Source organism: Balaenoptera physalus (assembly GCF_965194825.1).
Source record: "Balaenoptera physalus genome assembly, chromosome: 2".
NCBI classification, from domain to species: domain Eukaryota; kingdom Metazoa; phylum Chordata; class Mammalia; order Artiodactyla; family Balaenopteridae; genus Balaenoptera; species Balaenoptera physalus.
The window spans coordinates 13,790,763-13,814,699 of NC_138883.1; positions in this window are offsets into that span (position 1 = coordinate 13,790,763).

The window sequence follows — 23,937 nt, forward strand, 5'->3', positions numbered from 1 at the left end:
GCAAATGTCTCAGGCAGGCAGGGGCTCCTCCAGAAGGTCTTTGGGGGCCAGGCCGAGACCCGCGCCCCCCCCGCCCCGCCAAGGCCATACCCTGGGGACCCATTCCAGCTCTGTGCCTGCCGGGGGGTGACCCTGAATCACTGTCCCTCTCTGGGGACAGGCCCTCCTGCCAGCCTGCCCTCCCGGCTGAGACATGAGTCAGCAGGCAGCTGTAGCGGGTGTGCGGTGCCAGGAAGGGGCCGCCACCCCACGGGGCCACCGCGAGGGGCCTGGGAGACAGGCTGCAGCTGGACTCCTCCTGGATACTCAGGCCCAGAGTGGCGCTGGCCAGGGGGGGTGGCGGGCAGGTCTTGGGGTGCCTTCTGCCGTCCGCCTGGAGCGGCAGCTCCAGCTGGGCCGCCCAGAGCCTCCAGGGCCCTCCCTGCCTCCCCCGTCTTCTACTGCTTGACCCCTGGCCCCCTGAGGACAATAGGCTTTCCTGGTGACCACTGGGCTGTGGGTCACACAGATCTGGCTGGAATCCCAGCTCTGCCCGGTCACGTCACCGCCAGCAGAGAAGGGCCTCCAGCTCCTGTCTCAGCGTAGGGGTGACATTTCCCCTCACACCGCCGTTAGGCCTGTTAATACAGCCTCGATGAAGCACGGTGCCTGGGTCCTGGGTGCACTGCAGGGACGCCCCTCTTTCTCCCCTGCCTAGGGTGAGGCGAGTCCCTGCGGAGACAGGCCGCTCCCTTCTCCCTCTTCCCACACAGAACTATTTGCAGCCACATGGCGATTCCCGCCGCGCTTCATTCCCTCTCTGCCTGGAGGAGGAGATGAGAGGCCTGGGCTGGGGGCCTCCTGCCCACAGCGCCAGGTCAGCAGGGGTGCAGCTGGTGGCCTCCCTCACCTTTGCCTCCTCGGCCCCCGGGTCCAGGAGAGGGGAAGAGCCAGCCCTGCCCACACGCGCCATGAAGCTCACGTCTGCAGCTGCCTGAAGCAGGGCCTGTGTCCAAGGGCTCGGGCCGTGGGGCTGGCCAGCCGGGCTTTGAATCTGGGCCCGGATGCTCATTCTCTGAGGAAACTTGTGGTGGTGGGGGAGGGGGGGCCGTCACTGGTCCTCAGTCTCAGCTTCCTCATCTGTCAAATGGGCAGAACAAGATCACTGCAAAGATTCAGAGTGTGTGTAACATAAGCACAGCGCTCGACAGGCACATGTGCTCCATTGATGATGGTACCCGTGTTAACATGACTTTCACCACCGCTCTGCTTATCGTTACTCTCCGGTGAGAGCCAAGCCTGGCCCTCCCACGTAGCACCCCCAAGGTCATGGTGGGAAGGAGGGAATTCCAGCCTGAGCTTCAGCCCCAGCCCCCAGCCCCGCTGCCCCTCAGCAGCACCCGGGAAGGTACAGCTGCCGGGAAGGCGGACCCACCCGGATCCCCCTTTGTTAGCTACCAGGTTTTGAGCACCTCCTGTGGCCTTAGGTGGTCACAGTCTAGGTGGGGACTGGGGAGAGAGACAGCAAACAGAGCAATAAATAAATAATTACCGGATAGATGGCACTGCTGGGAACACGTTTTAAGTGATGGGTGGATGGCTACTTTAGATGGGGTGGCCAGGGGACACTTCTGTGAGGCGGTGACACTGAGTGACGGGAAGGCCCCCACCATGGAGAGATGTAGGAGTCTGGGGTTCTCTGCCTAAAAGAGGATCATGTACAGCCTTCCTGAGGGTAAACCATGGCCAAGAAGCCTGTGGTTCTGCCACTTTTTACTCTAGATGCCTGGGCCCAGCAGTGTGCAAAAGGGGGCCCATCCTCTAATTGTCAGCAAGGAACTGACAATCTGACCATGTGAAGATGAAAAAGCATTCTCTAAACTGAAAAGATGTGGTCCACTTTAAATCCTCTCAAAGTTTTGGGTTTTTTTTTAACATGGTTGGTCAAAGGTTACTAAATTAGTTTTTACAAATATTTTCATTTAGCCGATCATGGTCTTAAAAATAAAATTCATTAAGCAATCAGATAGAACTCAAAAACCACAAGACTTTTCAGTACAGTATTTTGAATTTTCTGGCTTTCAACTTCATGAAGAATTTTTACAAACTTCACTTTCTCGTATTTAACATCTTGAACCTGGGCAGCTCCTTCCACACTGGCAGGTGCACGTGGCTCTCTGTGGAAGTGAAGTTGCTTCACCCATAACTCTGCCTTTTTAAAAATAACAAGCAGCTTTCTGTGTGTGTGTGTGTGTGTGTGTGTGTGTGTGTGATTATAAAATACATGCTCACTGTGTTAGTTTCCTATTGCTGCTGTAGTCAAGGCCACTTAGTGGCTTAACACACGTTTATTCTCTTAGAATTTTGAAGTCAGAGGTCTGCTATGCGTCTTAAGGGGCAAAAGTCAAAGTGTTGGCAAGGATGTGTTCCTTCTGGAGGCTTGAGGGGAGAATCCGTTCTTGCTGTTTCCAGCTTCTAGAGGCTGCCCACATCCCTTGGTCCGTGGCACCTTCCTCCATCCTCAAAGCCAGCAGTGAATCACGCTGACCTTTGATCTTCCTCATCATAGCGCCTGCTCCAGCCCTGACTTCCACCTCCCTCTTTCCCAGGTAAGGACTTTATGATTACTTTGGGCCCAAGTGCATAATCCAGGATCTCATCCCCATCTCAAGATCCTTAACATAATCACATCTGCAAAGTTCCTTTTGCTCTCTAAGGTGACAAATTCACAGGCGTGGACATCTTGGGGGTGGCGGGTGCATTGTTCTGCTGAAAAATGCAGACAGTTTTCATTCCCACCACACACAGTTTCAGGAATACTAAGGTAAAGGTCATTAAATTCTACCATCTAGTGTTAACTTTCTCAGCATTTTGGCCTATTGTCTTCCAGCAATTTCCTATTAGTATATATTTTTTGAATGATAACTGCATTTTATTTTTTTAATTTTCATTTTATATTGGAGTATAGTTGATGTACAATGTTGTGTTAGTTTCAGGTGTACAGCAAAGTGATTCAGTTATAGATATACATATATCTATTCTTTTTCAGATTCTTTTCCCATATAGGTTATTACAGAGTATTGAGTAGAGTTCCCTGTGCTGTACAGTAGGTCCTTGTTGATTATCCATTTTATATATAGTAGTGTGTATACGTTAATCCCAACCTCCTAATGTATCCCTCCTCCCCGCACCTTTCCCCTTTGGTAACCGTAAGTCTGTTTCTGTTTTGTAAATAAGTTCATTTGTAGAGTGTATATTTTTAATAAAGTGAAATCATACTATATGTAACACTTTATACACCATTTCACTTAATCTTCCCCTTGTCATTAAACTCCATGAACAATTAAAGACAGCCTAACCTTCCATCATATGGATGCCCTGTCAATTACTTAACCCTTATTATTATTATTTAACCCTGGCCCTTATTATCAGCCATTTAAGTTGTCTTACCTGTCACACCACATACAATGGAATAATTAATGCTAGCTCACATTGATTGAGCATTTACTGTGCACCAGGCACTGTTCTAAAAGATCTACATACATCTAAAAGTTGTATGAATTCATCTAACCCTTATGACAACTCTATGAGGTGGATGCTTTTACTACAGATACTGGTACAGATGAGGGATGAAGCTTTCTTCAGAAGATGAAGAAACTTGCCCACGGTTGGGTGATTCTGTGGTAGGTTCAAACCCAGGTCACCGAACTCCAGAATCCACACTCTTAGCCACTCACATACACATTTTTAGCATCTCTGATTATCTATCTTAGGATAGACTTCTAGGAGGAATGTTAGTTTGTGCAGGAACCACACTACACACTTTCTGTGGATTGTCTCAACCCTCACAATTCTATGAGGTGGTCTATAAACTGAACAGAGCCCATGTGGGCAGCTCTAGTTGCTAGATTCTGTCTGACGGTTCTGTGTGGAGGCCAATCGTTAACAGCACTGAGGGCTATCGGCTCCTCCCTCACAAGCTCACCTTGCCAGCTGGTGCCCCAATGCATGTGAAGCGTAGACAGAGGGTACCATCAGCAAGCAGGTGCCAAAGCAGGTACCCGGTCTGGGCTGCGTGGGGTCCCAAGTCTCTGGCATCTCAGGCACTGAGAAGCTCTCCCATGAAAAGTCCGCTAGGGCAGATGCAACAGGATTCTGACGGCAGGATTCAGCTTCCCTCCTGGTCCGATCAGGCAACAAAATCCTCAAAGGCATATGGACACAGAATTAGATGGAGGTTTGGTCCTAGGTGCTCCAGGAGGGGTAGAGGTTACTGGGCGCATTAGAGGTACCCGTACAATATTGCTAACCAATCCACCCTGATTGTGGATTCACGCACACTTTAACACCACTAATTTCACCAAAAAAAAAAAAAAAAAAAGCATTTCTCAAATCTACCCTCATTTTGTAGATGGGAAAACTGAGACTCAGGGTGATAAAGTGACTCATGGAAGAGCATAAGCTGTATTCCATCCAGGATCCATCTGATCCCATGGTCCATCCATGGTCTCCCTGTGGGAACCAGGGCAAAACCCATTAACACTTTTAATGCGCTTGATATGTATGAACAAATTACCCTACCAGTTTATACTCACACCGTGGGCTGTGACTGTGTCTGCTCACTACGGGGACTCTGACCACTTGGCAGGTTGTTCGTAGGCAGCTGAAACCCCGAATCCAGCCTTTCTGTTGTGTGGCCAGCTTGGGGGGCATTCCAGGCGCACAGCAGGGTAGTGTGGGGTGGTCTGCCCTTTGGCATCACCCATTCTTGCCTCCCTGGTTTGTGCAGGTACCTGGGAGGCACAAGTGTCCTGCCTGGCTGTCTGCGTTGTCCTCAGAGAAACCTTATCACAAACAGAAGTCCTTATCATTCAATCATCATATGCTCAACTCATCTACCAATAGGTGTCTACTCTGGGCCAGGACATCCTTCCAGACCTCTGCCCTGATCCAGTGCCCCAAGACCACTTCTGCTTGTAGTGTGATCATAAGTGAGTCACCTCCCTCTCTGGGCCTCGGTTTCCTCATCTGTTAAAAGGGTAAGAAGGGTTTGAATGAATGATCCCTGATCCTTTGTAACTTTAAACATTGCCGAGTTTAGGGATAATTGGACCCTCTCCCAGTGGGACAGTGGAAGAGCTGGGGATTAAGGGAAGTATCAGTGTGAAGTGCCTGGCAGAGAAGATCCTCAAATCAAAGTGAGGCTTGAGAAGCTTAAACACTCAAGTGTGGGCTGGAATTAGCAGCTCCTTTCTGAAGAGGAGAGTTTGGAAAGAGGAAAACTAATAACACTACAGTGGAGAAACCTGGCAGGAGAAACCTGGCAGGAGAAACCTAGAGATCAGGTCATCACCAGTGGTTAGTCATGTGGATGGCATGTACCCTGATAGGATGGGATGAGAAGGCTCTTCACCCCTGTGGGCTTCTTCCCCAAAACCCATAACCCCAGTCATGAGAAAACACCAGAAAAACCCAAATCGAGGAACTTTCTACAAAACACCTGACAATACTCCTCAAAACTGTCAAGGAAATTCTGAAAAACTGACCCGAGCTGGAGAAGCCTATGGAGACATGACAATATAATGTGGTGTGGGGATCCAGGCACAGGAAAGGACATGGGTGTAATGGATTGGTGACATCTAAATAAAGTTTAATAGCAATATACCAATGCTGGTTCCTTAGTTGTGGCACATGTACCAGATAACATAAGGGGTTAATATTAGGGGAAACTGGGTGAGGGGATATCTGAGTATCTATGTTATCTTTGCAACTTTTCAGCAAATCTAAAACTATCCCCAAATTAAAAGTTTATTTAAGAAAGAAGTGTGATTTGGGCCAACAAGCACATGAAAAGACGTTCAACATCATTAGTCATGAGGGAAATGCAAATCAAAACCACAGTGAGATACCACTTCACACCCACTAAGGTGTCTATAATCAAAAAGACAGACAATAACAAGTGTTGGCTCGAATGTGGAGAAACTGGAGCCCTTGGGTGTTGCTGGAGGGAATATAACATGGTGCAGCCACCTTGGAAAACAGCTTGGCAGTTTCTTAAAAAGTTAAACATAGAGTTACCCAGGAATTCCTTTCATCTGCCCTGTGTATTTACCAAAAAGGAAATATCTGTCCACACAAAGACTTGTCCACGAACATTCAGAGCTGCTTTATTCATAATAGCCAAAAACTGGAAACAGCTCAAATAGCCATCAACAGTTGAATGGAGAAACAAACTGTGGTCCGTTCACATAATGGGATAGTCCTGGCAATAAAATAGATAACTAATGAGAACCACTGTATAGCACAGGGAACTCTACTCAGTGCTCTGTGGTGACCTAAATGGGAAGGAAATCCAAAAAAGAGGGGAAATATGTATATGCACATAGCTGATTCACTTTACTGTACAGCAGAAACTAACACAACATTGTAAAGCAACTATACTCCAATTAACAAAAAAAAAAAGGAATGGACTATTGATACACACAACAACATGGATGGATTTCAACGTAATGATGATGAGTTCAAGAAGCCAGTCGAAAAAAGAGAGCAGACTGTATGATTCCATTTACAGAAAATTCTAGAAAATGAAAACAAATCAGTTACAGAAAGCAGACTCGTGGTTCCCGGGAGCAGGAGGGAACTGAGGAGGGTGGAGGGGGGCAGGTGGGGGGTTACAAAGAGGATAAGGAAAGTTTGGGGGATGGTGGGTGTGTTCACTGTCTGCGTTGTGGTGCTGGCTTCATGAGTTTAAACCTAGGTCATACCAAATTGTACTATTTAAATACGTACAGTTTATCATTTGTCAATTATACCCCAATAAAGCTGGTTTTTTAGAACAAAAATAGAGTCACAGATGTAGAAAACAAACTTATGGTTAGGGGGGGAAAGCCGGGGAGGGGGAGGGGAAGGGATAAATTGGGAGATTGGGATTGACATATACATACTGCTACCTATAAAATAGATACAGCACAGGGAACTCTTTTCAATAGCCTGTAATGGCCTATACGAGGAAAGAATCTACAAAAGAGTGGATATATGTATATGTATAACTGATTCACTTTGCTGTACAGCAGAAACTAACACAACATTGTAAATCAACTATACTCCAGTAAAATTTTTTTTAAAAGCTGTTTTTTTCAAGTGAAGACTGAAAATGGGGACAAAGGCCACATGGCTTAAGTCTTCCCACCTGTAATTTGGGGTGATCGTGTGTGCCCCAGACGCCCTGAAAGCCCAGGATGAAGAGGGGCCGAGGTGAGCCCTGCCCTGGCCCGAGGGCCTGAGCACCTAACTCCAGGCTGGGCAGCTGCAGGGCCCTGGTGGTATGAGGACCCTCCCGAAGGAGGGGGAGTCCACTTACCCTCTCTGTTTTTTCTTCCTGAAGAAATGCTACATGTACTTTGGGAATTTTTCAACACAATTGTCTAAAAATAGCCTGGGCCACCACAGCCCGATTCCTTTTTAGGAAGGGTTTCGGCAGCCCAGCCTGTCCTGGCTACCGGCTCAGGAAGTGGAGGCTTGGCCGGGCAGGGCCCGGGGCAGAGGCCGTGGTCTGGGGCCACGGGGATCCTTCCCTTGCTCAGGCCAGGCCCGCCTCCTGTCTCCCACTTCCAGGAGCACAGGGCAGGGCAAGGCAGCCAGCTTCTCATCATCGCTGCTCCCTGTGCCGGGCCCACGGCCCCAGTGCACCTCCGGCCCCTGCTACGGTGCCCTGTGTGGCTTCTCTGTGCCTCGGTTTTCCCATCTGGGAAGTGGAGGGCTCTGCTACCTTGCCCTGCTCACTCTAGGGCTGGGCTGTGCCCGCTGGGCTGAGGGTATTGACGGCTCTTGGAAACAGTGCACATCTGCCCTTTTCTGTGGTGGAGTGGACAGGGCAGGCTCGAGAAGGCTGGGCTCCGGCCAAGGGTGCAGCCAGACCAGGCACCGAGCCCTAGCACCCCCCCCATTTCCTGGGGGCGCAGGCCTGTGCTCCGCCCAGGCTGTGAGGGTTATGGATATAATGTACGAAGACCCTGGCTGGGCTGTGGTGCCCAGACCTGCTGGCTACATTCCGTGATGAATAATCCTCACACCAAACCAAGGAGACTGCTACTCATATTACACCCTATTATGGATGGAGTTGTACCCCTCCAAATTCACATGTTGAAGTCCTAACCCCCAGTACCTCAGAATGCAACTGTATTTAGAGACAAGGGCTTTAAAGGAATGGAAAACTTATATGAGGTCATATGGGTGGACATTGATCCAGTAAGACTGGGGGAGACTGGGAGACAAGAAGAGGAGATTAGGACTCAGGCACGCACAGAGGGATGACCGTGTGAGGGCACGGGGAGAAGGCGGCCGTCTACGAGCCAAGGAGAGAGGCCTCAGAGGAAACCAGCTCTGCCGACACCTTGATCTTGGACTGCCAGCCTCTAGACCTATAAGAAAACAAACGTCTGTTGTTTAAGCCCCCGGTCTGTGGTACTTTGTCATGGCAGCCTGCACAGACTAGTAGATGCTCTATCACACGTGAAAAAGCCGAGGCTTTGGAGAGGTTAAGAAACGTATACAGGGTCACATAGCTGGTGAGCAGCTGGGGCAGGAATTGAAGCCTGGGCCATCTGTCCCCCAAGCTCTTTCCACCGAGTTCTCTGGAAGGAAGAGCGGTGCTCTCTGTCCCTGAGCAAGCACGGCGGTGAAGGGCTTGGCCATTGGTGAGGCCACGGGTAATGGGCCTACCAAGCTGCCTCTCCCCAGCCACAGCCCCAGGAACCCCACCGGTGGGGAGGGGCAGGAGGGACAGTCCGACGCATGCAGGAGACTCAGCTTCCCCAACCTGCGGGCAGCTGCTCAGCTGACCAGGGTGGAGTCGAGCCTAGCTCCCAGTGCCCTTTCCCCTGCCACCTCCTCCTGGTCCTCGGCCCTGTGGGGTCCAGGCTCTGCCCCTGCCCAGGGACCCCATCAGGATGGGGCCTCCTGCACAGCTGTTCGCAACTTGCCTCAGGAGGACGGATGGCAGGTGAGCCGGGAGCTCTGCTCAAGAGCACCAGGCACACAGTCCAAGGACAGGGAAAGGTGTATTGTACAATCTGGGCCCTGCACCTGCAGCCAGAAGGGGTGACAGAGGGGACCGGGAAAGAGTCTGGGCTTGGATCCAGCAGGTCTAGGGGGAACGCCACCGCCCTGCTATGCTGTGGGCAAAATACATAATGACCCTCAGTTTCCTCATCTATAAAATGGGGGGATGTTTCCTGGATAGTTGGAAGGATTAACCAAGGCACCCTTTTTTTCCCTTCCCCTTCCTTCTCCTCCCCTTTCCTCCCTCCCCTTCTGCTACAGAATTGAGGGCTACATGCTCATAGGCTATGGTACACACAGAGAAACACACCAAGGCACGCACACCCCTGCTACACACTCCTGCTCGCACGCCAGGCATGCACCAGGCACACACACACCCTTACAGCACTTAGGGGTGAGCGGGCTGGGCTGTGACTCCCCAGCACCCAGCTTCCCGCCTCCTCTCAGCCATCGGGCCTGCCTCCCCTAGGGCTGCTGTTGCCCTGGCAACCAACTCGGGCTCAGGGTCTGGAGCCAAAGGACCAGCTCCCCGCATCATCCAGTGTGGAGAGGGGCATCTCTGTTTGAGACCCAGTTACACCTGGTTTTACAGAGAGGTCAGGAGGGCAGAGGGTGGTGTGGAGCCCGCCTGTGGCTGCAAGAAGAGATAGGATTGGGCTGGGGATGGAGGAGGCCTGCCCTGCCCTAGCTCCCCTCCAGGAACATGAAGCTCCCTTGGGGGACAAGTGATGGGGGCAGACTCTCAGAGCAGAAGCTCCAGAGACCGGGAAAGACCTGTGGCTGGGAGAGAGAGGAAGCCATGGCAAGAGCCCGGGCAATCTCTCTGGTCACCTCCATGCCCAGCCAGGACCAGGCACCTGGAGGAAGCTGCCCCGACCGCAGCCCCTGTGTCCTTCAGCCAATGGCTCCTCCGCCCACTACCCCGGATGGGTTTCCCTGAGAGGGGCTTCCCCTGCGCTCTGCTCTTCTGTTCCTTTCAAGGGTCCTAACTGGCCCCTGCATCCTCAAGGACATCCCCGCCTGTCCTTCCTCTCGAGCAGAGGGCCTTTGGATTAACAGAGGTTAATCGTTTGCGCTTAAGCTGCACTAACCACTGTTTTAAGTGCTTGACCTCAGCCCCTTCCATTTCTTCCATGGGGTCTCAGCCAGAGCGCCCTGTCGCTGTGACTGCCTAGTCTGCGTGCATCTCAATTCAGTGCCTCATCCGCTGGGCGCCTACTATGCACCAGGCACCCTGTAGAAGGCGCCCTTGCACCCTTCCCACCTGGCCCAGGTTCGGGGTTCGGGGAGGGAGGGGAGGGAATGGAGGATTATGTCAGCTTCCCTCAGCCCCCATCAGAGGCCACGGCCACGGACACTGGAGTCAGACGCCCTGGGTTTGAGTCTTAACCCTGCCGTGTGTCAGCTGTGTGACCTTGGGTCTGTCCCTTGCCATCCCAACTAACTCATCTGTAAATGGGAGGGTAATAAATGTGCCTAATTTATCAGTTTGTTATAAAAATAACTATGATCATGTACTGAAAGCTCAGAGCACTAGACCCCAAGTGCAGTAAGCACCCAATAAGCATCAGCTATTTAGTTCTGGGGATGTCCTTGGAGGTCCAGTGTTTAAGACTCCGCCCTTCCACTGCATGGGGCACGGGTTCAATCCCTGGCCGGGGAACTAAGATCCCGCATGCCACGTGGCACGGCCAAAAAAAAAAAAAAAAAAAGCATCAGCTATTGAGTCCAAGCAGGATGCAGGGAGAACCAGGAGATGTGTATTCTAGCCCCTGTCCCGTGGGAATGCCCGCTTTGGGCCTGTTTCTCCAGCTGAGAAAGAGGCTCTTGAGGGCCGCTCTCTTTACTGCTGTGATGTCTTCTATGGACCAAGTGTGGGACGGCACGGGGACCACGGGGGATGTGGGAACAGCCAAGGGTGTCCCAACTACTCTGTGATGTCAGGTAGGTCATTGCTCCCAGACCTCAGTTGGTCACCTGTCCTGTGAGAGTCTCAGGCTGGTGCTGGTCCCCCTCAAACACGCTTGTGAGCTGTGGGAAACAGCAGAGCCCTCAGGAGTTCCTCCTCACTGGGGCCTGCTCTATGCCAGGTGCCAGGTGGCTGTCCCCAAGGGCTGGCCTCTTGCTCAAGGCCTCATCAGGAATGAAGCTGGGCTCCCCAGCTGGGCTGCAAGGCCCCGGCCATAAGCACCCTCTTCTGCCTCACTCTGCCCACCCCCCCGCCCCGCCCCCAGAAGCTCTCCCCAAGTTCCTGGGAGAGGGTCAGTGGCCTTGGTGTGTGACAGTGGTTGGCTTTGTCCTGTCAGAAGAGAAATTTTTTCCTCTCCTTGGCTGTACTTTCTTTTAATGACTTTTTGGCTCAGGGCCCAAGCTGGATCAAAGCCTCCCTGGGGGGAGGACGGCAGGGCAGTGTGTTTGTTGTGAGAAAATCATGGAACTGAGGCCTGTGGCCCGGGGGCTGGAGGTGTTGGGTGGGCCCAGGAGGTGGGAATGCCTTGAGCTCTAGGTGGGAGGGAAGAATCTCCTTCTACCAGAGATGCAGAAAAGGAGGTGAGGACAGGGAGCAAGGGGGAGGAGAAAGGCGCCCTTCAGGGTCAGGTGAGAACAAGAGGGTTTCTTTCCCAGCATGTTTGTCGTGACTGGGCAACGTCTGGGCCAGAGCTTAAGGTCCTAGTGGACCCCTGTCTTCAGGACAACCTGAAAGATCTGCTCCGACAAGGAGGAGGGTGAGGGTGGGGCAAGGAGCCTGGGATCATCTCTATAAGCTTCTGACATCCTTCCCCTGGCCTCTCTTTCACACAAGGTCCCCACCCCTGCCCCCTAGGCTGGCCCAGCTGGAGAAGCCTGGGAAACACCCCTTGTTTTGGGGGTCTTGGCATCAAAGGAGAGGGAAGCTCTCCTCAGGAGCAGCTGCACCAAAGCTGGCCCTCAAAGGTGCCAGAGGGGAAAATGTCAGGGGCCTAGAAAACACACCTGCTGGTGGCAGCCTGGAGCAGCCCAGCAGGGTGAGGCCCGGGCAGGTGGTAAACAGGAGGGAGGCGGCTCATGCCCTGGGAGCTGTTACCAATGCTGCTGCTGATGTTGTTTTGGCGAAGGGAGCAGGAGGCGCCAGCGCCCCGGGAGCTAGCGGGAGTCGGCACACAGGAGCAGCCCCGCCGGAGCCTGGGAGTCTGGGAGAGCATGTGACTGCACTGTGTGACAGTGTGCACACACCGCTGCACACACACCCCTATACATACACCCCTGCACAGACGTACCCCTGAATACACACCTATACACACGCCCCGGCACACACACCCCTATACATACACCCCTGCACAGACGTACCCCTGAATACACACCTATACACACGCCCCCGCACACACACCCTGCACACACACGCCTGCAACACACCCCTGCATACACACCCTATACACACACCCTGCACACACACACCACATGCAGCCCTCCAATGCCCAAAGCACTGTGTGAGGCCACATGGTGGAGCAGAAAATCCGGTTCAAGTCCCAGCTTCCCCACTTCTCAGCTCATGACTTCGCCACATCACTTAGCCTCTCTGAGCCTCGGTCTCCCCATCTGCCAAGTGGAGCCAGAACTCTTGCCCTAACTGCGTCATCTTGACACCTGACATATTAATTGCCAGTTTAGTTAGTCGTCATCATCCTCTGAGTTTAATTAAGGAAACTGAGTCTCCCGAGGTTAGGGGCATGCCCCAGGGCCGGGCCGAGTCACAAGACCTGGACGTGAATTGCATTCCAACTCTAGAGGTCACGTGTACGTATACTTCACACATCCATCATCCATCTGCACGTACCCCTGTGAGTAAGCGACCGCATACACATGCAGCACATGCACCACATGCCATGGTGATAATGGCCACCGTGCTAGGCGCTTCACATACGCTCACACTGAGCAAGTCACACCTCACTGCCTCCCTGATGTGTTTGGCTGCAAGTATCAGAATCCAGCTAAACCACAAGTGCATTAATTCCTTATTTAAAAAGAATCCTGAGGCTTCCCTGGTGGTGCAGTGGTTAAGAATCCACCTGCCAATGCAGGGGACATGGGTTTGATCCCTGGTCTGGGAAGATCCCACATGCCACAGAGCAACTAAGCCCGTGCGCCACAACTACTGAGCCCACGTGCCTAGAGCCCGTGCTCCACAACAAGAGAAGCCACTGCAGTGAGAAGTCCGTGCACTTCAACGAGGAGTAGCCCCCGCTCCCTGCAACTAGAGAAAGCCCGTGCACAGCAACAAAGACCCAACACAGCCAAAAATAAAGAAAAATAAAAATAAAATAATTTTTTTAAAAAAGAGTACATGTCACAGAGTAACCATCACCACAATCAATTTAAAAATAAATAAATAAATAAAAATAAAAAATAAAAAGAATCCTGGGCATAGGGGGCTTCAGGGTGATTTGGCAGTTTGGTGAGGTCATCAAGAACCCAGATTCTTTCCATATCTCTGCCCACCATCCTCAGTGTTAACCTGGTGCCACATGGTTGCAGGATGGCTGCTGCAGCTCTAGACATCAGGCCTGCGTTCCATTATGAAAAAAGAGGAAAGGTGGCCTAAGAGAACTCTCCTTTGATACCTGTCCCTTTTATGAAGGAGCAAAAGCTCTCCCAGATGTCTCCCCAACTCCCCCTCCACTCAACAGACTTTTCCTTATATTTCATTGCCTGGGATTGAATCAGTGGCCACCTAGAGCTGCAGGGGAGCCTGGAAAGAGAGAATCTGGAAAAAGGGCACAGGACCGTCAGTGAGGCAAGATTCGTCCCGTGGGCCTGGCCACTCTGCTGTTTTGAACAAAATTGGGATCTGGATGCCCAGGAAGAGGAGAGGGAGGGCCTGTTAAAATGTCTGACACTTGTGCATATGTGACCATGAGCTCCATCCTCCAGGGGGCAATGTGATGATAGAGGACACAGAAGGTACAGGGGTTTGAACTCCCTGGGGGGGGGAGGAAGGGACCCCAAATCCCAGTGCAGCTGTGCCCCAAAGATAGCAAGCCCAGCCAGAAGCAGGCCTGCTGAAGACAGCCAGCTTGCGAGAAGCAGGAGGGGGCCACTTACCGGGCTGTGCCCACCCCAGGCACCAGAATCTTGATCATAATATCCTGTGTCCCCCAAACCCAGACGTCTAGAGCTGCAGTGCTCAGCCTTTATTTCTTCCTACCATGACACACCTGATGGCGTTCCCGTGGGGTCCCACCCCCACCAGCCCTCACCAAAACATCTGCCTGCCTGTGTGCAATGGTGTTGCGGGGTAGCCTGGAATCCCCTTTAACTCTGAACAAATAGGAAGTCATTTAGAAGCTCAGATGCTTTAGTGTGGCCCCTCTCCTTGGACCCCGTGACCCCAGGGACCAGTCAGTGCTGAGAAGCCCTGAGATGGCGTGCAGCAAATAAAGATGATTTATCAAGGGATGGCTGGCTGTCAGGCACCTTCTGAAATAAAAGTTCACATGTCTGCCCTGCAGTTAACAAAGCCTAAGGATGGGGAGCCTGGCAGTGGGGCTTGGTGTGATCAGGGTCCAGTTTCTCCTCTCTGAGGACCGGTGACGGTCCTTTTCTTGGAGACGTGGCCCTGTTCTGATGTTATCCGCATGCCTCCTCTTTGGGGTTTTGCTGACTCCTGTTGTGCCCCATGAGCTCTCGTCCAGGACATGGGATCTGGGAAGGGGCCCCTCCTGAGGCAAGGCCCGTTTCACCGTGTGCACCAGATTTGGGGTCTCTGAACCTGCAAATGCCCTGAGCCCCAGATCTGGCAGCTCCAGCCCGGCAGCTGTCAAGAGTTTCCTTCCTTCAATGCCCTCTGTGCCCTGCTGGCCACTTGCCTACCTAGAATGGCTTTTCGCTTTATGTTTGGCCCTGCAGCAGGAGCTGCTTTTGTCCGAAGCATTGGCAGAGCGAGGTGACGGAATCCCTTCCGCATCAGAGTCTGAGAAGGAAGCAACCTCCCACCTGTGCAGATCACGGCCCCAGGATGTTTGCTGCAGGAGCGCCCCTGCCACCCACCCGGCGCCCTTCACCTGGCATCACCCCTGCCCAGGACCCCTCCTGGCCATCCCGGCCCTGCACATCTACAGGAGAATCACCTACAGCGCCCTTCCTGGCTGCAGTTCTGAGAAGTTAACACGCCGTAAATACTTTAGCGTGTTAAGGATGTGGTGCTGCATCCGGTGGCAGGTCCTCCTGAGAGAGCGGTGCCGGGGAAGGATGTGTGTGAAGAATGCGTGTGCAGAGACCCGCGCAGAGGGAGTCGCCCCGACGGCCGCTGGCCGCTGTGTCCCCAGCGCTGGCTTCCCTGTGTGCGAGGGTGGGGTAGAGGGCAGTGTCTGCAAATGTTACTAAAGCTTGTTTCACTCCAAGGATTTGGTTCTTTTCATCATGGTGACTCGGAGACCAGAGCTAGGGGAGGTGGGAGGACACAGTGGGGCTTTCAGTATCCTGGGCTGGGCAGGCAGGGGGCAGGGCTACTCCTGCTGTCTCTGCAGGCGGGGGAGGGGAGGGCCGGAGCTCCCCGTTTGGCTGAAGAGCTTCTGTGCACTGGGCCTGAGCTGGGGCTCAGAGACCCTGCCCAGGAGGAGCGTTCGGTCCTGGACAGGGGCTGACGGCCATGTAGGTCACTGTGGGGTCCTGGTTCCCACTTGAGGGTGATTGTGCCTCCCAGGGGTCATTTCACAGCGTCTGGAGACATTTGGGGCTGTTATAACTGCCAGGGGCACCGCTGGCATCTAGTGGGTAGAGGTCGAGGATGCTGCTACACATCCTGCAGTGGACAGGGTCGGTCCCCGCATAGAACTATCTGAGCCCCCAGGTGTCAATAGCGCATCTCAAGACATCCAGGGGCATGGCTGGAGCACGGGGAATGAAGCGCGGCATCTCCTGTAACTGCACAATGCTGCCGGGCAAAAGCCTTGTGGTTACTAATCAGGCTGCCGTGGGGTGGCTCTGGACTTGGCCTTCATCAGGCTCTGGGGTGGGAGAGCCTGCCGACCACAGGAGGATCCAGCCCTTTCCCCAGGCTCACCGTGTCCCAGCAGGCGCAAGGGGCCCAGCTCTCACTGCGGGTCGCGGGATGGCCGAGGCCCTACTGGACTGGGAGAGACACAGTCACGGCTGCAGCCCCAGCAGGCCTCATGTAGGCACGACTTGCTTATGTGTGAGCATCTGGCCTCCTCGGGCCTGTCCCCTCCTTTCCAAGGCTTTCCTGCCAGGAGCGGTGAGGCCCGGATGTGAGCAACCAAAAAGGGACAGAGGCACCGGGTCAGGGCCTGCGCCTTCTCCCAACATTCCAGATAAAATCCACACCCTGCACCTGGCCCTCGAGTCCCTGGGATCTGACCTCAACCTACTTTTCCAACTGCCCCCCTCCACCCCATCCTTCGCACCCCTGGACTCCTCCAGGTTCTGACCTTGCAGGGTCCCTCCTGCACTGATCCCGGGCCCTCCCTGCCTCTGTGCTGCCCTCCGTGGAGCCTTCCTGACCGCCGCCCCCCCCCCCACCATCAGGACGGTCCACATCTTTCCCGATTTGATTCACTCCGTGCCCTGGTTCATTTCCAGACGCTGAGAGGGAGGCCTGGATGATTCCATTCAGCATATACTGCATTTGAACTAGAAACAACAGAAAATAGCTTTAGGAAGATTTTTTAAAAACAACTTTATACATGTTTGTTTGTGTTTTAGTTTAAATAATACAGAAAAATGTAAAGAACAAAATAAAAGCTACCTGAAGAGAAAACCACTGCTAGCATTCTGGTGAATATCCTCACACACAATACAAAACCTATAAATCTATGTTTACAATTTCACATAAATGGGATCTCTTTGAATTCTCTGTCACATGATCTGCTTTTTCATCCCTCAGTGTGACGGGTATCTGATCTGATGGCTGGGCAATATTCCATTGGATAGATGGATTATAATCTAATCATTCTGCTCCCTATTAATGGTCGTTCAGACTCTTTCCAATTTTTTGTTTTTACAAACAATGCTCTGATTCATATCCTTTTAATTACTCTTTGCCCACTTGTCTGATTATTTCCTTAGATCTGGAACTGGTGGGCAATTTAAAACTGGAATACATGTTTCCAAATTGGCCTTTAGGAAGATTGTACCAATTTATATTTTGAATAATAATAATAATAAATAATAACTATCATATATTAAGCACTTTTTCCTTGCCTGGCACTGCTGTAAGCACTTTATACCGAAAAATTCATTTAATCCTCCCCTCAAACCTGCAAGGTGTGTACTTTCATTACACATTTTACAGATGAGGAAAGTGAGGAACAGAGAAGTTTATGTTGGTGGTCAAGAGTTAGAAAGTGGCAGAACGTTAGTTTATGGAGGCTCCCATTTCCCCACATTTCCTTTTTTTTAAAAATAAATAAATTTATTTATTTATTTATTTATTTATTCATTTATTTTTGGCTGTGTTGGGTCTTTGTTGCTGCGCGCAGGCTTTCTCTAGTTGGGGCGAGCAGGGGCTACTCTTCATTGTGGTGCGCAGGCTTCTCATTGCGGTGGCTTCTCTGGTTGCGGAGCACAGGCTCTAGGCACGTGGGCTTCAGTAGTTGTGGCTCGTGGGCTCAGTAGTTGTGGCGCACGGGCTTAGTTGCTCCGCGGCATGTGGGATCTTCCCAGACCAAGGCTCGAACCCGTGTCCCCTGCGTTGGCAGGCAGCTTCTTAACCACTGCGCCACCAGGGAAGTCCCCTCCCCACATTTCTGACAATACTAGGAGAAATATTTCTAGTCTTTTGATAATCTAATAGGAGGAAAAGAAGAAAATCTCATTGTTGCTTTCATTTTCATTTTTGTTTCTGGTGAGGTTGATGTTTTTTCCCCAGGTGTTTATCAGCCATTCTTTTATGAACTACTTTCTCGTGTCTTTGCCTCATTTTTCAGCCTGGGCATCCATCTTCGTATTGATTTGTAGTAGCGCTTCACACACTACACAAGTCAGCCATTTGTCATGATCTGCCTTACCCCCTGTTTAGACATTGAGGGCCAGTGGGGAGAGGGGATTTCCCCCAGGGCCTGGTACAGAGCAGGCTTCCAGAAGAGGGGCTCCTCATGTTCAAAAGGGGACCTGGGAGCCTCCGGCTCTCGACAAGGGGGCACAACCTCTCAAAAGGGGGCACAACCCATTTATCGTCGTCTCTCAGCACCCAGCCTGAAATGACACCTCCCTCTGCTCTGTCTGCCTAGGGGTAGGGTTTATAGAATGAAGGTCCTCAGACATTCATCTCATTTGATGCCCAGGTGGCCACGTGAGGCAGATGGTGTGCAGCCCCTTGTTACAAATGAGGAAACGGAGGCCCAAACCTGCTTCGTAACGTGGTAAAGGTTTCACGGCCGAGAGTGGCATCGATCCCTCCCACCCCACTGCACTTCCTTGGTCCAAGGCTCGCCCTGCTGCATCTCTGATTCACAAGCGTGATAGAAAGAATCGGGTGGAGTTTCCTGCCTGTAGAGGACGGGACCCTCAAGGGCCTGGCTACCTGACAACCCAGCCCTCGCACAGCTGGTCCCGTACCCACCCCTGTCACCTGCCTGGTGGCCCGGCCCTGCCTCTCCCAGTGCTCCCAGCTGGGGCTGAGCCGGGGAAGGAGCAGAGGGCCGGGCGGGTGCACAAAGGCCCCTTTGTGACCGTTGCTAGGGCCTGGGTGTATTTACTCAGCCTCGGTAAACAGGAGGTGCCTGGAGGCCCACTCTGCTATGACAACTCAGAGAGCCTGTCTTTCCTTCCTGAGGCTGCTGGAGCCCCAGGTGGCTCAGGGGAGATTCCCCAGAGCGGGGGGCTTCCCCGGGACTGAGCCGGGGTGTCCTTGCCACGCACGGGCAGGGCTGGAGGACATCAGAGAGGTCACTCAGCTCAGCCCCTCGCGAGTCTGATGGCCCAAGGTCACAGAGGAGGGGCCGGCGAGACGGGCTGGGCACTGAGGTCCTGTCCTCTGCACGGAGCCGATTTGGGAGGCGTCCACCTGCCCCTCACATGCTGGTCATCAGCACTCGGCTCAGTCCCAAAGCCTCGTCATCTTCCCGCCATCCCTGGGGGATGGGGGTGGGGAGGGCTGCCCGCTCGCCCCGCAGTCCCGGGGCCAGGCCCCCGGAGATGGACGACAACCCGAAGCACGGTCATTACCAAACCACGACATGTCAAGATAGGGTTATAAGAATCACAGAGTTATTTTCAAGCTTGCAATTAATAAAATGCTACTGTTAACACCCCACCTCACCCCCAGGGCAACGCCATAGTGATAGTGACCAGCTGGTTATAGGATTTATTTTCCACATACACGCGCTCGGGGGCCACGCATGGGAGGTGCATCCAGGGATGGGACCCTCCCTGGTGGCTATAAAATAAACTTCCTTTCACCCTGCAGACATCTCAGTCATGCCCAAGGCTGTCACCTCCTTCAGAGGGAGTGTCAAAGGGCTACTTCGAGGCCTTTGGTGCATGAGAGGCCTCCCGTGACAGGCCCAGCCTGGGGTGGCCAGTGGCCAAAGCTCCTGTGTGACCTTCAGCCCGAGCCACCCGCCCCAGCTCCCCTGATGCAGGGCAAGGGCAAGCTGTGCTCTGGGCTCTGTCTCTCCTCACCCCGAGGTCCCTGTTCGGCCTCACCTCACACAGGGAACCCAGGAGGGCTGGAGTGGGAGCTTTGGGGGCTTGAAGCTGATTTGGGGGGGATACCCACAACTCCTGGGCAGGTGCCTAATGTCCTTCCACCAGGCCCGGGGCTCCTGCTGGCCCGAGCCCTGCCCGCCCCTCCTGCCCACACCCTGCGCTTCACAGAGGCCCCGTGTACCTTGGCTGGCAGGACGCTCATGCAGGGAATTCTTTGGGGAACAGAGTGGATTTCCTCATAGATGGGGGCAGGCCGTCCTGGGGAGGCCTCCTGACCTCAGGGTCACCCTACCCTGGCAGACAGCCCACAGCTCAGGGCCAGGCCCTGGGGCTGCTGCGAGCCTGGCCCAGTGCTATACAGAGCCAGCCCAGGCTCTCGGCCTGGCAGAGGAAGGTCAAGGGCACAGGCCCCCACTTGGGGATGGCACACTCTGGGGCCTCACCCCAGTGTAGCCAGCCATGGAGTCTAAGGGTTCCTTGCTGGCTCTGCTCTTACCTCCTTCCATCCCAGCAGCTTGTTCCAGCAGAATCGCATCAGCAAGAACTTCTGAGCCAGCCCTGGCCAGATGGTGGACAGAAAGGAGAGGGTATGGAGACCCTGTACCCAGGCCTGTGCCCCCGCAGAAATGGCCATTATTGTCCCCACTTACGGATGAAGAAACTGCAGCTCAGGAGGCCCCACGTGGCACGTGGAGGAGCTTACAGGATAATATTGTGTCTGGAGATGGGCTTAGAACAATTCTGTGCCCTGTTCTCAGCTGCTGCCTCTCAGAAGGAAGCAGAGAGCCCTGCTCTGACATCCATTAGCCATGTGACATCCAGCAAGTTACTCAACCTCTCTGGGCCTCGGGTTAATGAATAGTACCCATCTTCTAGAGTTGATGTAGTAAATGAATTCACATTTTTTTGAACACGGAGAATAGTGCCTGGTATATCATAATCATTACTTAAATCAAATACAACATTTATCAAACATTACATTTACCAAATAAAACAAATACATTGTAATGGGATGATGACAGTGAGATGACAAAGATTACAGGTTGAAACTGATGGGGAAAGCAAAAGAGATCAGGCCTGTGGGTTCTAGAGATTTCTCCAGCTGAGGTGCCTCCAGGGCCCCTGGATTCTGGGAAAGGAAGAGTCAGTCACCCTCTGAGTCTGCACCACCTACAGTGGGCTGGGCTGGGCTGGTCCCTGGGTTACTGTCTAGGAATTCTCCGAAGGCCAGGTGAGCTGACAGCAGTCTTCCTTGGCCTGCCCCTGCCCGCCTCTGCCTACCTCTGCCTGCTGACTCACCCCAAGGTGTTGCTTGGGACATTTTTCCCTGGGGTTCTCAGCCCCAGCTGGAGCTGTGAGCTCACAAATCAGTCCATATTCACCCCTCTGACTCAGGCTGGTTTCTCTGCGTGTGTCCCTGTGCTGGGCACGGGGCCCCTAACAGAGGACATGGCGGAGGGTCCCAGCCCTCCAGGTGCCCACACGTGAAGGGCAAGCAGACCTGTACACAGATCATCACCATGGGACTTCTGTCCAGGGGGAAGGGGCCATTGGACCCGGAGAAGGCGGAGACCAACTTCAAAGTGACCTCAGAGAAGTATCTTGGTTCAGCCCCAGAGTCAGGCAGGCATGTGTGACACCTCAGGACTGGTACTATTGTGCCCACTTCAGAAATGACAAAACTGAGGCTCAAAGAGGTAAAGGAAATTGCCCAAGGTCACACAGCTAGTAAGGAGCAGAGATGTGTCCCCCAAACCCTCTGGGGGTCCATGTTGCTTCTAGCAACCAAGGCTTGAGCCATTTGACTCTGATTCAAAGGCCAGTTTTCAACACTCCTCCTTTCCTGGACGCTTTTTCTGTTCATTTGGGCTAAACCAGAAGAAAGAGAGGCTCTGCCAAGACAGAGAGCAAGAGCTTATTCGGATTTGCAAGCCCAAGAAGGGAGCTGGCAAGTGGCCCTGGGGTGGCTCCCTGAGCTCTGAGGATGAGGACGAAGCACTCACCAGAGTGAGCGACAGATCGTCATTTAATGAGAAGCACTGGGCCCGGGGCCACAGAATGTGAGGTAGGGGTGGAGACAGGGGCAGTCGGAGCCGACTGTATAGCACAGGGGACTATACTTAATATTTTGTAATAACCTATAATGGAAAAGAATCTGGAAAAGAAGATATATATATATATATATACCTGAATCACTTCGCTGTACACTCAAAACTAAATCAACATTGTAAATCAACCATACTTCAATTTTTAGAAAAACACAACATTTTGTTACTATAACCTACATTTCTGGGGGTTGACTGGCTCTCACTTGGGGCCTCTGATGCAGTTACGGTGTCTGGGACTGGAGTCATTTTGAAGACTTCCTCACATGTGTGTCTGATGGTTGAGGCCGGTTATCAGCTGGGGCCTCAGCCAGGGCTGTCAGCTGGAGCCTCTGCTCATGGCCTTTATGTGACTTGGGCTTCCTTACACCATGGCGTCTGTGTTCCAAAGGCAAACATCCCAGCAGAACTGGACAGAGCTTTGTCACCTTTCCTGACCCAGTCTCAGAAGTCACCCAGTCTCAGAAGTCACCCAGTCTCAGAATATCATACCCAACATAGTCACAGGCCTGCCAAACTTTGAGGGGATGAAGCGCTGGCCCCACTACTCAAAGGGGGGAGTGTAAGCCTCGTGCTGTAAGAAAAGCAAGTTGCACAGGGAGATCAGCTCTGTGCTTTGTGTCCACCTAGAGGGGTGGGATAGGGAGGGTGGAAGCGAGACGCAAGAGGGAGGAGATATGGGGAGGTATGTATACGTATAGCTGACTCACTTTGTTATACAGCAGAAACTAACACACCATTGTAAAGCAATTATACTCCAATAAAGATGTTAAAAAAAAAAAAAGTAAGTTGGGGGGGAAGTGTGGTGGTGGCCATCTTCGGAAAAATATAATCTGCCATCTTTAGTAACTATTGTGCACCTACCATGAGCCAGGCAGAGTACAACCACTGGGGACACAGCAGTGACCCGGAGACAAAAGTCCCTGCCCTGTGGAGCTGACATTCTAGTTGGGGAAGACAGCCTGTCAGCTAAATAAACAGGTAAACTAAATGGCATATTAAGTAGAGGTAAATGCTAGAGAGGAAAACCTACATTGCAGGGTGGAGGGCTAGGGTGCGCTGGGAGGCAGATGACTTCTGAGAGTTGGCCGTGGGGAGGTCTAGGGACAAGATTCTAGGAGGCAGATCAGCTAAGGCAGAGACACTGCAGTGGGAGTGTGTCCAGGGGCTCAGGGATCAGCCCAGAGGTGAGCAGGACTGGAGTCAAGAGAGGGAGGGGGATGGGAGGCAGCGGGACCGGGACAGGCAAGGTCGTCCATCTTTGTGGATGCTTTGGTTTCTGCTTTGTGCCGAGCACAAAGGGCACGGAGAGTTTTGAGTAGAAGCAGAGGAACGTACACTCTAAGAACGGGAGTGTAAGGAGAACCCAGCCCAATCCCCCCATGCCCCAGCCTCCGCTTGCCCACCTCCAATGACAAGGAGCTCACCCCTCCATTGTTTATGGGTGTCTTGGGTTGCTTATGTCTCGTCATGAATGAAAATAAACCCCCTGTAACTCCACCCCCCCCATTACAGCCTGCCTCTGGGACCACGGAGTCCCTCCCCAATCCCACAATGTTTTAAAGGGGGGGTTGTCTAACTCTCCAAGTCTTCTCCACACAGAACCCCAACAAGTTCTTTCCCTAATCCTCCTGAATGTTTGCCATACCGGCCATTTATGTCTGTCCTTTTTCTAAAGAGGGACTGGCAAAATACAACCCAAGGGTCAAATCAGGCCCTCAGCCTGTTTTTGTAAATAAAGTTTTATCGGAACACATTTGTTTGCTATTGTCTACAGCTGCTTTGTTCGGAGTTGCGTTGCTGACTTGGAGACTGTGTGACCCACAAAGTTTACAATATTTACTCTCTGGCCCTTTACAGGAAAGTTTTCTGACCCCTGTCCTAAATGTGTGTGCCTTAAGTTTCTCTCTTGGCGAGATGCTGAAAATGACTGTAAGGGGCAAGGGTAGAGGCAAGGAGGCCCATGAAGAGGCTGGACTCTTAAAGACGTGCAGTAATAAAATCCCAAATTACAGTATTATCGCAATTTTGCTACATATTTCTACAATTCAAATATTAATTTGCATATATTTGAAAACTAGACTTTATATATCTAGTTCTTTGTAGAGGCTTCTAGGACTTGTCTCTGGTTGAGTAAATACAGATCTCT